We start from the raw sequence: 17,756 nt of genomic DNA on the forward strand, positions 1-17,756 counted from the left end.
AATATCATTGGCTTTGCTCTGTCTGTGTTCTTCCGTGGTACTCTCAGTCTGTACATAAATTTCAAACCTGCTGTTCCTGCATTTAGGGAAAGTTGTTCAATGAGCCAGGATTCCATGAAAACAAAGTTTTTTCTTCTTAACAGTTTCTGCAATTCCAATAACCCTCAAATTGTTCCTACGCCCATGTTTCACCTGGTCACGAATTCTGTCTTCCAGCAAGCATTTTATTTTTCTCCATGCCACTGATTCTTTGCAATATTATCTGCCATGGTTCCTGCTCAAACAGCTATATGGATTTTCATTTCCCCAGATCTCTGCGTTAGCATTTTGAATTTTGCTTAAATTTAAAATCTCCAGTGCTTCAGTCAAGCTCAGCTAAGATGATTTAATTCTCATCGCCTAGTTTCTTGCAGCAGTTCAAGGCTAGACCTAGAACATTTTGTAAGAATGTACTGCAGAGTTTCAGAAACTTTTTGCATATTAAACAGTGTAAATACATTTTGTAAAATAAATTTTAAAGTAGTTTTCCAGCCTCCTATTGTTTATGTATAATTTATTTTATGGGGTTTTTTTTCTTCATATTGTTGGAAAGTATGGATAGGGGATCTTTGGTATCAATGTGTAGGTGAGGGTGTCGTGATGCTGGAGAGGATGGCATTCTTCTCTCAGCTCCAACTTGGCTTTACCTCACTCATTCCTCTACCCCATCCCACCTGATAAGCATTCCCCTCTCCCTTCAAATCTTTTTTCTCTTCCAGCCCCTGTCTTTGTTCCTTATCCCAGAAGTCATCTTTCTCATCCTCCATTCCAAGTGCCAATGGAAAAGCACAGGCCCAGTTCTAGATGCACTAAATGCTCCAATCATGTACTGATGGTCACTAAACCAGTTTGACTGGTTTAGCGACCGACTGAATTTGCCAACCCAATGCTCAAAATGGCTCACTCCATGGTTTTCCGTCCGTTCATATATTCTCTGACTCTGGCATGCAAACTATCTCATTACTATTAAAATGAGGTCATTAATATTAAAACAAGCAATGTGATCGATAGCCTAACATTTCAATGCAATAGTTGGATTGTTAATACCAACCCGAAAAAAACGACAGGTCTAGCTGTCAGTAACTGCATTACTGACAAGTCCGACATGTTTTTTCTTTTTTTTTTCTATGGACAGAAATGTTGTTGAGCCGCCAATGATGGCACCCACCCCATCCTGACGACCCCAGAACAAAAATAGAGGCAGGAGATATGTCCACTTCCTCTTACCACCACAAACCCCATTTTGGAGTGGTAGCCTGCGAACAGGAGGGATTGAGTATCCCTCCAGCTGTCTGCTTACATAGTGGTATGAGGGTGCTTCAGCGGGGGGGGGAGGGGAGGGGGGTTCTGGAGGGCTATGGGGGGCATCTCTCCTGCCAATTTTTTTGTAAATTGCAAGGGTGGGCTGTGGGGTCCTGGGAGGGATAGTCGATTCAGCAGGAGGGAGTGGGCATCCCTCCTGCCTCTATTTTTGTTCCAGGGATCGTTGGGGAAGGCCATCATTGGGGTGGGGGGCAGCAGATATTGTGCGTGTGTAACACATGCACAACATCTGTGCCATTAAAAAAAAAAAAAAAAGAAAGCCCCGAACAGCTGAGTGGCAGGAGGCTGCTTTGGGGCTTCCCATGCCACTCAGCTGTTCAAACTTCCCCAAACTGGCTCTGTGCATGAGTAAGAGTTGGTTTCTAAATGAACGATTGAGGAGTCAGAAGAGGTTCCATTAAAGAAGACCTTTCTGTAAAAAATGAGATGAACCAGTCCATGACTTGACTCGTAATTCCAATTTCATGGAGGCGATTTAATAGCAGCTTGTGGTCAATAGTATCAAATGCTGTGGAAAGATCAAGAGCGATAAGGAGAACAGACTGATGGTGATCAAGGTGGTAAAGTCAATCCAATAAGTGAGAGTTTGGTGGAGTGATGTTGACAGAAACCTATTTGGTTGGGATGTAGGGCCTTGTTTTTTTCTATGAAGTCAGAGATTTGGTGAAAAACAATTTTTTTCAGTGAGTTTTGCTGGAAAAAGTATGTTTGCTATGGGCCGGTAGTTTGAAACTTCTTGGACACTGATTTTGTGGTCTTTGATTATTGGATAGATGATCGATTGTTTCCATGTTTTGGGTAGGTATCCTGAGACTAAACTGGATCTGACCAGGCCCGTGAAGAATGATCCAAAGATGGAAAAATAACATTTCAAGAGGAATGGTGGAATAATTTCAGTGTTAGAGCCTTTTAAATTTTCCATGGTAAGACATCATTGGATATCTTGTAGAGATGAACCGAGAGCATTTGGAGACAGGGAGATTTATTGAATCATTCGTATTAGTTATCATGTTAGGACAAACCAGGACAATTTATTATTACTGTGGCCATTCTGTGAAAGAGAATCTCTGATTTTTTGGACTTTATCAATGAAATGAGTGGCTAAGACCTGGGCTAATGGTGCCTGGTCGGTCATGATTGTTTCTTTTTTTCTTGATGCGAGAGATTTGATTATTGTGTAAAGTGCAGAGGTATTTTTTTTGCCTTATTTATTTGTTTTGAGTAATATTCCTTTTTTGTTCTGTTAATTTTGGACTTATAGTATGTGGCGTGTTTCTTGAATTTATTAAGGTTTGTTAGAGATTAGTGATGCCTCCATTTACATTTGAGAGCACAATCAGGGTCAAGTTGGCCGAATACCGGGTTTTTTTTTAGCTTATTCCAGATGTTGGTAGGTAAAAGAGCCCAAGAGCAGGAGCACTGGAGCATTTATTTAGCCCCTCCTTTTTACAAAGCCACACTAGGCTGTTTTAATGCCAGCTGCTGTGTTATTGGCTCAAAAACTTATAGGAATTCTATGAATGTCGGAGCTAATTCTGCCACGTCTGGCGATTAAAAAACCCTAATGTGGCTTCATAAAAGGGGGGGGGGGGAGAGGCCCCGAAGTTTTGGCATTGGTGAAACCAATTACATCAGTTGGCCATCTGGGAAACGAGAGATGCTGGAAGGCCTGAGAAGCGAAAGATGTTATTTATGCATATATGGGATCCTTACTTACAAACCTTGCATCCTAAAGGCTGTAGTGCGGTCTTAAGATGGGTGTCCTAGATTGTATTGATGTGTCATAGTGAGGTGAAATAGAGAGTACCATTGGGAGGGGGGGCTAGGGGTGGGGAGGTGGGTTGTATATATGCTTCTTATTTTATTTTATTTGATGCATTGTTGTTGTATTATGCACCTTGGGGTGTCCTTGTGTTGTATTTGATGTTGTTTGCATCAATAAAAATTGTTTGAACCTAAAAAGGGGGGGGGGGGTTTAATGTCCTTTTGAAGAATTACACCCAAGGCTGTCTACTGGAAAAAGCAAAATATAGGTCCCCTTTTATCCATTTGCATTAGGGTTTTTTATCGCCAGCCACTGCGGTAAAAGCTCCGACGCTCTTAGGAATCCTATGAGCATCAGAGCTTTTACTGCAGTGGCCCTAACGCGGCTTGATAAAAGGGGGCCTTAGACTTTACAAAATGGAAGAGAATGAACAGTGTGTTTGTATGTTAGGCAGTAGAGTAACAATTTTATATGCTAAAAATAAAAGATCTTTGGGTTAGTGGATGATACTGTAAGCAGCCTCTCTTGTTGGCAAGGGCTGAGGGTCATCCATTAGGCACATACATAATTTGTAGGTTTTGTGGCCAAAATGTACTGTAATACTTTATTCTCAAACTCAAGGCATAAAGCCTATTAAGAATTCTCTTCCAATTAGTAGATTCAATAAAGCAATTAGCAAGAGTCATACATAGCAGAGCAGCAAAAAGAATACTGGAGACCAGGATGGCTTTAAATCAAAAGACCCTTTAATGGGCATTCCAGTATTTAACAAGTATAAAAAGTATAAGCATATTTAAAAGTACTGAGTAAAGTGTCCATAGGATGAATGTACATTGGTTGCCATGTTGACCATAACACTTCAACAAAGAAACACTTCCAGGTCTCCTGGTTTTAACTTCACTCACTCCCAACTCCGGCATCTATCATTTGTTTTACTGACTGTAAATAATAATTCCTTACTCCTTAGGATGGAGTATTTCTCTCAGTTATTTCTCTCAGACTGAGTTGAAATAGCTCCTTGTGATGGACTGTAGTCTTTATCACCTGGTTGAGTGGCAACAGGGTTTTTGTGTTCTTACTGCAATGGTGTTTTTAGTTATTTCTCCTTTGGGTGTTACAAGTGTTGCCTGACTACTACAGTCAGGCAACACTTACCTTCTGAATAGATTAAGAATAAGCCCGGAAGGTGGGAGGGGGGGGGGTTATCCCCTGACAAACAAGGTTGTTGGCATTCACTAGTTCCACTGCTTTCAGCTTTCAATCCCTTCCTTGACTGAAACTTGTCAGTAGCTTCAGACTTTGGTCTCTCTAAGGGTAAGTATCCAGTCTCTCTGTGTGTGATCAGATCTTTTGCCTCTGGGTACTCTGTACCTCAGAGGGAAAGCTGTAGATCAGACTGACCTCTCTGAACAATTCAATGCAAATGGGAACACTTAGCTCTACTTCTTATGGCTCCAGGGGACAGCTAGTTCATAGGCCGAGAGCCCCTTTTGCAAGTATTTTCTACTTTTCTTCGCTTGAGCAGGGACTAAGGCTCTAGTGAACCCTTGGTGGGGTTCCCCACCTATGACTTCTTTACATCCTTCTTTACTAGACTTCCTTCCTCTTAGGCTTTATATTTCCCTCCAAAAGCTCATAGTCAAATCCTGTTGTACCAGGTACGTTAGATACATTGCGAGCCCACTGGGACAGATAGGGAAATTGCTTGAGCACCTGATTGTAAAACCACTTAGATAACCTTGATAGGCGGTATATAAAAACCTAATAAACTTGAAACGTGTACCAGATTCTCTGAATACACCCCCTACTGTTTGATTGGCACTTTTTTTCAGGAGCAGGGGCCCAGAATGTAGAGAATGACATGGTGGCTGTTACCCGTGGTTAGCCGCGGGTAACCTGACGAAAAAGGGAGAGAAACTTAGTGGTCATCTGCGTGGACAGGGACAAGGCCATTCACTGCCCCGTGGAGCAGTGAATGGTCTCATCTCTGCAGTGAAGTAAGAGATAGTGCGCGGTCACAAATTGCGCGGTCCAGCAGCCCCCTCCCACCTGATCACCACCGTCCTGCCATCTCATTCCCTCCCTTCCCCTCACCTTAAGTGGCCAATTTCATTTATCTTCTTCCAGCGGCACGCTTTCAACAAGTCGCATGCGGCTGCTTAAGTTGAATCTTCTCCTCCGATGCAACAGGAAACAGGAAGTTGCGTCGGAGGAGAAGATTCAGCTCAAGCAGCCGCACATGACTTGTTGAAAGCGTGCCACTGGGAGAAGAAAGGAAAGTTTCCAGGCAACTTCAGACAGCATCTCAGAATAGCTGCCGCACCTGTAACCTCATGAGAAGGAAAATGTTTTTAAAGTAAACTAGGAAGGTAAGAGGAAAGGATGGAGACTTTGAATTGTGTTGAGGAGAATTGCCAGACCATGGGGGCCTCCTGGAACCCTTAAGTTAGCCAAGGTGATTGAGAGAGAGGGGGAAATGATAAACTGGAGGACAAAATGATGAGCCCAGGATTGGGTAAGAAGGGGAGAGAGAGAGTGGACTTTGTGATGAAGGGAAAGAAGAGAAAGGGAGAGATATTAGACCTTGGGAAGGAGGGAGAAAAATGCTGGATAATAGGAAGAAAGAGAAGGAGACCGTGCGATGATTACTAACCTCAGCATCAGTAGTGCACAATGAATAGATCTTAAACTTAAGAAGAAACTCTAGTTTAACTTTGGTAATTAAGTAAACATATTGTGAATCTTTATCCATTTGCAACAGCAGCTGTGGAATTTGAAGGGAAGGTTTTGTATACAGAGAGCTGAAAATCTCCTAATGTGAACAAGGCTGCCCTGTAAACATCTAAAAGCTAAGTTACTCAGCATTTCATATTCTGCTCTTTTGACTGGTTTTCAGCATTATATCTGCTTAATTTCTCTTCTCCTCCCTGTTTCTTACTAAAAAAATATAAAAAAGCACAAAAAATAAATCCTTCTCTTTCCTCTGTTAAATCTTATTTCCTCTTCCTGCATTTTTGTTTAAAATACTGTGTTTTAGGTGGTATAGAGCCTATATTTCTGGTGCCTGTGGCTCAGGGTGACTAAAGTAGGGAAAATCCTGTTATAAATCCTGTGTTTTAGGGTAGCACTGATAGAACCTGCAGTTTTGTTTAGGTGGTATAGAGCCTATATTTCTGCCTTACTAGTAGTCTTACTTATAGTCCCACCAACCCCAGGGACCACTATTCATATATAGAGACCCATATAATCAGGACTACTCAAATCAAGTCACTTCACAACCAATCAAGATGACCTTTATTCTATGCAATCACTGTGGTGCTTTAATTCCAAGACATACTATTTGGAGGCTTAAGGCTTGCCCCATCTGTCTTCAACTTGCCAGTATTAAGGAGGAGCTCTGCAAACTTAAACAGGAATTGAATACAATTAAAGCAGCTTCCATCACTCCACAAAATCACACCAACTTACCACCTCTACCTCAAAGAATAAAACAGCCCAGGAATAAATGGGTCACAGTAGGCTCAGGAAGACTGCGACATGTAACACAGAAACATCCACCTTCACTAATATTACCTCTACAGAATTCCTTCGCTCCACTGCGATACTCAGGAAAACAGAAGGGAGGTGGGACTGGAACCAATGAAGGTAACTCAAGAGAACAAGCGCACCCTAAGTACAAATAAAAAAGCCAAAAACAGAAAACTATTACTGTTGGGGGATTCCATCATCAGAGGCATTAACCTTGGAACACAAGGCAAGGAGACCAAAATAGTGAAATGTCTTCCAGGATCCTCAGCTACCAGGAGTTCCAGGCAAATACTGACTATAATTAAGGAAGAAACTAAGGATTTTAACACTGATGTTGTTATCCATCTGGGAACAAATGACCTGGCCAACAACTCCACACTTGCAGCACAGAAAGCTTTTCGGGAGCTTGGTGAGGGCGTGAAACCTTTTGTAAAGACTTTAGCTTTTTCTGAAATACTGCCTGCATATGGAAAGGGAGAGCAAAGAGTGAAAAACACAGAGGACTTTAATAGATGGCTCAGAGCCTGGTGTCATCAAGAAGGCTTCAGGTACATAGGAGGATGGGGAAATACATGGAAGGACAAGAAGCTATATTGCACTGATGGGCTACATATTACTACAGCAGGAAAAAGAAACCTTGCAGAGAAATTTAGACAATATTTTTCTAGGCATTTAAACTAGAAGGTGGGGGTGGTGTATGTACGAAGGACAATTATAGAGACCACCCCCGGCAAAAGAAAAGATGTGATAGTAGTAAAGGCTCCAACATAAGCAATATCAGCAACTCATTTCTTAGTATTGCAACGGAAAGTGAAACGACACAAAAATCCATACAAAAAAGGAGATTATTGCTGAAAAATAGCTGGAAAGCGATGACCACAAATCCTCGCAGTCTAAGCAACAAAGTTCATGATCTGCAAGCCCTGATATTAGAGGCAGATCTAGATATTGTTGCTATCACAGAGACATGGTTCAGTGAATCACATGGATGGGATGCAAACATACCGGGATATAATCTTTTTAGGAAGGACAGAGATGGTCATAAAGGTGGAGGAGTAGCTCTCTATGTAAAGATCAATATCCAAGCGATCGAAATGCAAGGGACCTGGTGAGAGGAAGAAGCGATATGGATTGCTCTGAAAAGAGAAGATGGAACTTCTATCTACGTGGGTGTAGTCTACAGACCTCCGACTCAATCGCAGCAAATTGATAAGGATCTGATTGTGGATATCCAAAAGTTTGGAAAGAAAGAGGAGGTTCTGCGTTTGGGAGATTTCAATCTGCCGGATGCGGACTGGAATGTTCCGTCTGTGGAATCGGAAAGAAGTAGGGAGATTGTGGATGCCTTTCAAGAGGCTCTGCTCAGACAAATGATGACGGAACCCACAAGGGAAAAAGCGATATTGGATCTGGTCCTCACAAATGGAGAGAGTATCTCTAATGTTCGAGTGGGTGCTCACCTGGGTAGTAGCGATCATCAAACGGTTTGGTTTGATATAACGGCTAAAGTGGAGAGCGGCCACACGATACTTAAAGTCTTAGATTTCAAACGTACGGACTTTAATGCAATGGGAAAGTACCTGAAGAAAGAGCTGTTAGGATGGGAGGACATAAGAGAAGTGGAAAGACAGTGGTCTAAGCTGAAAGGAGCGATAAAAATGGCTACGGACCTTTATGTGAAGAAAATCAATAAAAACAAGAGAAAAAGGAAGCCGATATGGTTCTCCAACCTAGTGGCTGAGAAAATAAAGGCGAAAGAGTTGGCGTTCATGAAATATAAAAAAACCCAAGAAGAGGAGAGCAGAAAGGACTACAGGGTGAAACTGAAAGAAGCCAAGAGAGAGATACGTTTGGCGAAGGCACAGGCGGAAGAACAAATGGCTAAAAATGTAAAACAGGGAGATAAAAATTTTTTCAGATATATTAGTGAAAGGAGGAAGATAAAAAATGGAATTGCTAGGCTAAAAGATGCTGGGAACAAATATGTGGAGAGTGATGAGGAGAAAGCAAATGTGCTAAACAAATACTTCTGTTCTGTGTTCACAGAAGAAAATCCTGGAGAAGGACCGAGATTGTCTGGCAAAGTTACACGAGAAAATGGAGTTGATTCTGCGCCGTTTACGGAGGAGGGTGTTTATGAGCAACTTGAAAAACTGAAGGTGGACAAAGCGATGGGACCAGACGGGATCCATCCCAGGATAATAAGGGAGCTCAGAGAGGTTCTGGCGAGTCCTATTAAAGACTTGTTCAACAAATCTCTGGAGACGGGAGTGATTCCTGGGGATTGGAGGAGAGCGGATGTGGTCTCTATTCATAAAAGTGGTCACAGGGATGAAGCAGGAAACTACAGGCCGGTGAGCCTCACTTCAGTTGTTGGAAAAATAATGGAAGTGTTGCTGAAAGAAAGGATAGTGTATTTCCTTGAATCTAATGGGTTACAGGATCCGAGGCAACATGGCTTTACAAAAGGTAAATCGTGCCAAACGAACCTGATTGAATTTTTTGATTGGGTAACCAGAGAGCTGGATCGAGGACATATGCTAGATGTAATTTACTTGGATTTCAGCAAAGCCTTTGATACAGTTCCTCATAGGAGGCTGTTGAACAAACTTGAAGGGCTGAAGTTAGGACCCAAAGTGGTGAACTGGGTCAGAAACTGGCTGTCGGACAGACGCCAGAGGGTGGTGGTTAATGGAAGTCGCTCGAAGGAAGGAAAGGTGAAAAGTGGAGTCCCTCAGGGTTCGGTGCTGGGGCCAATCCTGTTCAATATGTATGTAAGTGACATTGCTGAAGGGTTAGAAGGAAAAGTGTGCCTTTTTGCAGATGATACCAAGATTTGTAACAGAGTAGACACCGAAGAGGGAGTGGAGAATATGAAAAAGGATCTGCAAAAGTTAGAGGAATGGTCTAATGCCTGGCAACTAAAATTCAATGCAAAGAAATGCAGAGTAATGCATTTGGGGATTAATAATAGGAAGGAACCGTATATGCTGGGAGGAGAGAAGCTGATATGCACGGACGGGGAGAGGGACCTTGGGGTGATAGTGTCCGAAGATCTAAAGGCGAAAAAACAGTGTGACAAGGCAGTGGCTGCTGCCAGAAGGATTCTGGGCTGTATAAAGAGAGGCGTAGTCAGTAGAAGGAAGAAGGTGTTGATGCCCCTGTACAGGTCATTGGTGAGGCCCCACTTGGAGTATTGTGTTCAGTTTTGGAGACCGTATCTGGCGAAAGACGTAAGAAAACTTGAGGCGGTCCAGAGGAGGGCGACGAAAATAATAGGAGGCTTGCGCCAGAAGACGTATGAGGAGAGACTGAAAGCCCTGAATATGTATACCCTAGCGGAAAGGAGAGACAGGGGAGATATGATTCAGACGTTCAAATACTTAAAGGGTATTAACGTAGAACAAAATCTTTTCCTGTGAAAGGAAAATGGTAAAACCAGAGGACATAATTTGAGGTTGAGGGGTGGTAGATTCAGGGGCAATGTTAGGAAATTCTACTTTACGGAGAGGGTGGTGGATGCCTGGAATGCGCTCCCGAGAGAGGTGGTGGAGAGTAAAACTGTGACTGAGTTCAAAGAAGCGTGGGATGAACACAGAAGATTTAGAATCAGAAAATAATATTAAATATTGAACTAAGGCCAGTTACTGGGCAGACTTGCACGGTCTGTGTCTGTGTATGGCCGTTTGGTGGAGGATGGGCAGGGGAGGGCTTCAATGGCTGGGGAGGGCTTCAATGGCTGGGAGGGTGTAGATGAGCAGAGATTTCGGCAGTTGGAACCCAAGCATAATACCGGGTAAAGCTTTGGATTCTTGCCCAGAAATAGCTAAGAAGAAAAAAAAAAAAAAAAAAAAATTTAAATTGAATCAGGTTGGGCAGACTGGATGGACCATTCGGGTCTTTATCTGCCGTCATCTACTATGTTACTATGTTACTATGTGTAATTGTTCCACAGTGATATTTAAGAAAATGGAAATACTTGGCATGCTAGCCCTCTTGAATACTTAAAAATCAAGTTCAAGAATCATGTTGCAGGTGATACTTGTGGACCAAATCTCTTGCCTATTCTCTTGCCTACACCTTCCTTCAGGGTTGGCAGCCATCAGTAAAAGTGAACACTGGCATATCCTTAAAGTCTGTAAAAATAATTTTCTGTGAATAAAAGGTAACAGAAACCGAGGGGAAATTATGTGCATGGGGGCATAGGGACAGAGACATAAAGGGGAGATACATGGGGATGGTATATGGATACGAGGGAGGGGCAATTCCGGACACAGGAGGGAGTATACAGGTACAGAGGGGAGATATTAGAAATGAGGAAAATAGGAACACAGAAGGTTTGTGTGGATGGGATCAGATGGCTCGCCGGGACGGGGACCGATGTCGCGGGACGGAGAGGGGACCGAGCTCACAGGATGGGGGACTGAGCTCGCGGGGACGGGATGGGGGGGGACAAAATTGTTCCCCGTGTCATTCTACACCAGAATGTTCTTCCTACTACGGCAGTGATGAAGCATTGTGGCAACCTGCTACAATACCAATAGCAGCAATCGGTGTAATAAGCTTAGGAGATGCAGAGGGTGATGATATACAAAGACTTCATACAGCCTGTGCTTGCAACTCAAGAAAACAGTAACATCTGGCAAGGAGGCCTAGCACCCTAAAGAAACTCAAAGAGGCTAAGGGACACTGCTCTCTGCCAACACCACTTTGCTTTTGGAGACATAAGTGAAAAGTTTTACTTGAAAAATCATTTGTGTGCTGCCACTTAATATTTTCCCAGCAAAAGAATAAAAAGCTTGATTATAAAAAGAAACCTAAAGGATATCCTTTGGGAGGAGCTGGCAAAAATGTGGTCTAATGATTCTAGATAGAGAGAGATCCCTGTAACCAAGAGAATCTCAAATAGTGATGCAAACTGCAGAATGGAAGAGAATCACATCTAGATGAAAGATTGAATTTCATGCCAGAAGAGTTCAGAGAACCTGGCATAAGAAATAGCTAGTCACTGTGCATCGGGAATGGGCTGAAGCGGTTACCGTGGAAACATTCTGTACTGAGCAAGGTGAGAGTGGTGGCCGAGTGATTTTTTTTTTTTATGTACAGTAATTTCCATACTGAGGATTCAGCTAAAATAAGGCAAAGGTGACTAATGGCTGGAGGAGGCATTTTATGGCCAACCAGGATGGTGAAAGAAAAAGCTGCTGTTTCATTTGCAAACGGCTGGGTTAGAGGTTTCTTGTTTGGGTGTTCCAGGCAGATGTTTAGCTGAGGGGAGATGACAGAGGAGTCATCTATAATCAAATCTGATTCAGGACTAATGGGGAAAAGTGTTTGGAAGAAAGAAAAGGATAAAAGAAGCACCACACAGACACAAACATCCTTAGGTTAAACAAGGAGAGACAGGGTTATTGTTCTAAAAGGACAGAGACAGAATCCAAGATTTACACAAGAGGATGGTGGACTAATCCATGAATTTCCCAGAGACTGGGGAGCACACAAAGTTTGTTATGGATACAAATGAGCGGTAGCTAATCTTGTTGCAAACATTTGCTATGAAGGAAAGTCAACAAGTTAAAATACACCTTACAGAGGTATCATTTTTGCAAACACAAATGGGGGTAGGAATGGTGCCGCAGTGGCTGGAGGGCACATGCCTGGCTAGTAGCTGGTAAGGTATATAGCAGGTACTATACCAGAAAGGGCATCTTAATGTAGAGAAAACCCAACAACGAAGAAAAGGAAGCTAGCATCTGGCTGAAGGGAGTGTGACATAGTGGTTATAGCCACAGCCTCAGCACCCTGAGGCTGCAAGTTCATACCCATCCTGCTCCTTGTGACCCTGGGCAAGTCACTTAATCCCCCCATTGCCCCAGGTACATTAGACAGATTGTAAGTATGCCAGGACAGACAAGGAAAAATGTTACCTCCTGGATTCAAACAGCAACAACTGTACCTATGAAATGGAAACACAGAATGCTACACTAGATGCTAGGATGCCAATGCATTTCCTAGAAAAGGATGAAGTCCAGAAATCAGAACAAGCGGCACAGTCCTGCAAACCTCAACCCAGAAACCACATACCAGTAAAATAGCTCAGCTCAGTCACACCCCAGAAACCTAGACAGATTCCCCGACCATCACAGAATAAGGGACCATAAGACAGAATCCTATGAAAGAAAATATAGCCATACTGAAATAAATGTCCCAGTGCACCAAGCGCTGAAGAAAAACATTTCTTAATGTTCTGTGCAAAAACAGAAAGACATAAGAAATGCACATTTGCAAAAGCTGCCAGAGAGAAAAACAAAGGACTGCCCATGAAGGAAGTAACGGAAAAAAAAAAAGAAAACTCACCCTATTTAATCCTCAGGGAGTAGGAAAAAAACAGCAGCTTTATCATATCCCACCACTGGGCCAGAAACATAATAGGACCAAAGATCATTTTGATCACAGCCTGAACTCAGCAATCCTCCTTTTTATTTCTCTTCTGCTCCTCCTAACTCTTTTTTTTACCATAATATTTGTGGTTTCTGGCAACACATGCACCAATTGCCTTTAACATTGCACAACCTATTTCTATAGCACTATGCAGATAAGCACGAGAGACACTCCCTACTCTTCCTTCACTGTCTATTCAGGGCACATTGACAGAACACACAGGAGGTTTCAGGGATTGTATTTATGACAGAAAACATAGTTAAAATCAATAAGCTTATGAACCAAGGGCAAACAGGGGTTGATGATTAAACAATTTTAACCACATGCCAATAGATGATGGGGCGAGAGAGATACAGTGAGGCGGGGTGGAGAGTACCGGGGGGGAATGGGGTTTTGGGGGAAGAAAGGGGGTGTTCTGTTGGGTTTTGATATTTAGTAACAGTTAGAGTCTCTAGGGATGAGTGGGGGGAGGGAGGTGGGATAGCTTTCTTCGGGGCTCATAAGTGTCCAGGTCCTCGAGGCGCCATGCCACTGACTTTGGCCTTGCTTGCCCGTGGGCAGAGTTGGCGGGGGAATCTATTGATGCCTGGTTTTTAGTGTTGAGGACGATGCCTCATTGTTTGTTGATGAGAACCCTATTATGCCACTGTTTTGCTTATTCTGTTGTTTGCATCAATAAAAATTGTTTGAACCATAACCACATGCCAATAAAGTGCTTGGAATCTGATAGTGTACTTAGGACCTGTGTTGGCCAATGTAGGAAACAGGATACTGGGCTTGATGGACCTTCGGTCAGTCCTAGTATGACAATTCTTATGTTTTTTACTCTACATATTTCCTGTTTTTTGTTTGTTTGTTTTTTAACACCTCCTTCAGGCACCCGCTGCTTGCTACTATCCTAGACAGGATGATGGACGTAGGTCAATCTGATCTAGTTCAGGGAATTCCTGCGTACCCGTGTCATTCAGCTGGATCTGTCCACTGCCCCAAGTTCAAAGCTCAGTTTCAACAGCATCTACAGCTAATTAACAGGGGAGCTTGACTCTAAACTATTTTTACTTTCTCCAGGCAACATTTACTGATCACCTGAGCATGTGATCATGAATAAAGGTTTCAGAATAACCTTTTCTGTAAGGTTCAGTAGCTAGCATGAATTTCCTTCAGTCAAATATAACACACATTAAACTACTAGAAAGGCAGTGGCTCAAGATGCAATGCATTACTATTGTATTCCACTCAAAACAGAAATAAAGAGCCTTTACAAAGTAGCTATAGTTACTTTAAAAAATTTGATAGACAAATCGATTGCTTTTCCTTTAGTGTTTATTATTCCAGGGTGATTATTATAGGAAATATAAACATTCACAGCAAACAATCCCAATTAAAGGTGATGCTGCTGGGTTTGGGAGCAGAAACTTTTTCTGCAAGCGTTATCCTAGCAAGGCACCACCAGAATATACCGTATATAGTAATATGAAAAAAATGGAAAATGATCACATACATAAGAGAACCCATTCAACAGCCTAGTCAAATCAACACTTGTAATACGACGGTTTCAACTGCTAAATTAAAAATAAAGAAATCATGAAAATTTTAGGCTTTGTGCTACAGGAGGGGTGGGGTGGGAGCGGAAATAATTCAAACAGCTTATTTGGCTATAACTCAGACTCAGCAGTTGGAAATGTCAATGCGGAAGGAAAATTAATTCATTAATAGGGTTCTCGTGCCTTGCAAGCCAAGGGTCTGCACACATAGGAAACAGACTGCAAAAGGCATCAATGGAAGGACGCATAGATTTTGCTCTGCTGCAGGGAAGCAGATGCACATGAAGGAAACCATGTGGCAGACAATGAGCAGCTAATCTCCGGCTCCACTTGAATAAAAGTGACGGCTCGCACTTCCCTTGGGGCTGAGTGAGGGAGAAAGCATTCACACACACGAATGGGGGGGGGGGGGGTCAGAGCTGCCACCGCCGCAGTCTCCCTTCCCTCATCCTCCCCACTGCCCCTTTCTTCCATCCCGATCAGCAGCGTTTCCATTAAACCCAGAGACAGGAAAGCCGGGAAGCTTACCTCGCAATCATCTCTCTCAGCTCTCCATCCTCCACTGACCGCTACAAGAGAAATCCCCCCCCCCCCCCTCTTTCCCTCCCATTAGCACGATGCTGCGGCGCTGCTGTTGCTGGGATTTGTAGTCCTGCTCGGTTGCATCACCCGTGCTACACAAAGCTACCGTCAGTCCAAAACTACTCCTCCCACCTCCCTCCGCGGGCTGAGACGAGCCACCTGAGCAGGGGTTTCTGGGCCTTGTAGTCTAGGCGCTGAATCCCCGAACGTCCTCCTTCGCGGCTGGAAAAGCAGCATATTCGGCCCTGCCACGTTTAAGGATGCAAGGAATTGAGGATGAGGACAGTTCATTTTACTCCACAGAGTGAAACGTCAGTATTTCAAAGTCTTCAAATGGTCGACTTGCTGGTGTTTTGCCTTTCTCCCTGCCTCTTTAATATTATTTGTAGAACTCCAAGGGGTGAAAAGTATAAGCTTTTGCCCAAATACTTCCCTAAAGAGGACATGTGCAGAATGGCAGTCCATCCTCTCAACTGCCAGGGTACCAGCGTTTCAAGACATTATTCTTGAGGAGAGAATGAACAATGTCCATTTTTTTTTTTTTCAAACTGGCCCTACAGATGTGATCTTGATTTTCAGAAAGAAGGTGCAGCTAGAAGGATGCATCATCAGCCTCCTACTACTTCCATCTCCGCTTTTTTCCGCTTCCTCGTCCCTGAAGATGTCTTTTTTCAACATCCAGTGTGTAGACCAAAGGACTCAGGCACTGCACACTGCAAATAAAACCAATATAAAAAGTGTATCTTTCCGGCTTCCTGATGTAGCAGTAGCGAAACACAGACTGTGTTGGAGCCTGTGAACTGACCTTTTCAGATAAGTGCTCTACTGTTAAACAACTTTTGTAGAGCCATAACATTTGCCACTCCAGTAGAAGCGGGAATCCTTGCTCCATGCAATGTGTTATGATTAAAATTCAAGCACCTTTCCAGCGACATTGTACCGTTGCAGTGGCGCCTTGCTTATGAGCACATTTAAATATTTTAAAGCCTTTAAATGTTATATGATCATATTATTTGAGAAACTTGCCCAGTATTGATGAGAGGGGGTCTTTTGTGTTTTGTTCTATGTTGAAAGTATCACCCCCTCAAGTGGACTGTAATTTAAAATCTCCGGTCTGTTTGGATCAAACTTGCATCCATATTTGGCATTAACTTAACATTCAATTTTTCTGCTTTCTTCTCAAAATCTACTTTTTCATGTCTTCCCTTCCCTTCCTATCTCAATCTCTCCTTCCCTCTCTATGTCCATGATCTGACATCTCTCTCCTTCCCCCCTCCCCCCCATTGCAACATTTCTCTTTCCCTTCCTCCTTTTTGTCCCCTGCAATCCATCTCCCTTCCCTTCCTTCTTTTTGGAACCCCTCCCAGTCCAACATTTCTCTCTCCTTTCCACCAGTCCAACATTTATTTCTCTCTTCCTCTTGCATGCTTCTCCTGTAGTCCTCCTTCCCTCGACCAAACAACATCTCTCTCCTTCCTTCAACCAAACATCTCTTTCTCTCTCTCTCTTTCTCTCTCTCTCTCTCTCTCTCTCCATGAGTCCAACTTTTCACTTTCTGCCCTCTCTCCCTTCCCCAGTGTAACATTTCTCCTTCCCTCCTTTCAATCCTCCCCATCCATATCACCCTCTCCATGAGTCCACTTTCTGCCTCCTGCACACTTTCTCTCTCTGTCCTTGCCTCTTCCCACAGTGGCATCCCTTCTTCCCACCTCCCAACCCAACATGCTCTCTCCCCATGCATCATCTCACCCTTCCCAATGTGTAGCACCTTTCCTTTCCCTCCCTTTCTGCCAGGTCCAGCAGCACTTCTTCTCCCTTCCTTTTACCTCCTCCCTGTCCAGCAGTACCTCTTTTCCCTTCCCTGCTCCCTTTGTCAAGCAGTACCCCTTCTCCCTTTCCCCCTGTCCAGCAGTACCCCTTCTCTCTTCCCTGCTCCCCCTGTCCAGCACTAACCCTTTTCCCTTCCTTCCTCCCCATCCCCCTGTCCAGCAATATCTGTATTTTGCAGCCGCCGTCTGTATGTGATCTCACACACTGGGCAGGAAGAGAGGTTCCGGTGCTGCCATCAACTGATTTGCAACTTCCTGCTGCCATTGCGTATGCCAGGACTCCTGCCTTAGCATAGATACGCGAAGGCAGGAGTCCCGGCATACGCAATGGTAGCAGGAAATTGTAAGTCAGCTGATGGCGGCGCTGGAGCCTTTCTTCCTCTCCAGTGTGCGAGATCGCACCGGTGTCAGCTGACTTGCAACTTCCTGCTGCTGTTGTGTGTGCTGGGACGCCTGCCTTCGTGTAAATACGCGAAGGCAGGAGTCCTGTCATACACGACGGCAGCAGGAAGTTGCAAGTCAGCTGGCGCTGGAGTCTCTTTTGCAGCCCAGAGTGCGAGATCGCATATAAGACCGCGGGTCGCAAAATAGCACCTGGAGGGCCGCGAGTTTGAGCCCACTGTTCTAAAGCAACAACAATGTTCAGTCAACTCCATAATCTCGTTTTAGTTGCTGTCACTGCAGAAAATGCTGCCTCACAAAAAT

General features: G+C 43.6%; 2 protein-coding genes across 3 annotated transcripts in view; one reads left to right on the forward strand and one right to left on the reverse strand.

The window, feature by feature from the left end:
• Positions 1 to 15,213, reverse strand: part of ST3GAL2 (ST3 beta-galactoside alpha-2,3-sialyltransferase 2) — a 268,783-nt gene extending 253,570 nt beyond the window's left edge. The window contains exon 1 of one of the 2 annotated variants that reach the window (XM_033943538.1): positions 15,169 to 15,213. The gene's annotated coding sequence lies outside the window, so the exon portion shown is untranslated. Of the gene's footprint in view, positions 1 to 13,012; positions 13,122 to 15,168 lie in introns of those variants that run through there. The other variant, XM_033943539.1, reaches the window with a different exon arrangement.
• A 301-nt stretch (positions 15,214 to 15,514) lies between these two features.
• FCSK (fucose kinase) overlaps positions 15,515 to 17,756 on the forward strand; it is a 218,248-nt gene continuing 216,006 nt past the window's right edge. Inside the window, exon 1 of the mRNA XM_033942656.1 lies at positions 15,515 to 15,533. The gene's annotated coding sequence lies outside the window, so the exon portion shown is untranslated. The remainder of the gene's footprint in view (positions 15,534 to 17,756) is intronic.

The sequence above is a fragment of the Geotrypetes seraphini genome, chromosome 4 (genome assembly GCF_902459505.1).
Source record: "Geotrypetes seraphini chromosome 4, aGeoSer1.1, whole genome shotgun sequence".
NCBI lineage: Eukaryota > Metazoa > Chordata > Amphibia > Gymnophiona > Dermophiidae > Geotrypetes > Geotrypetes seraphini.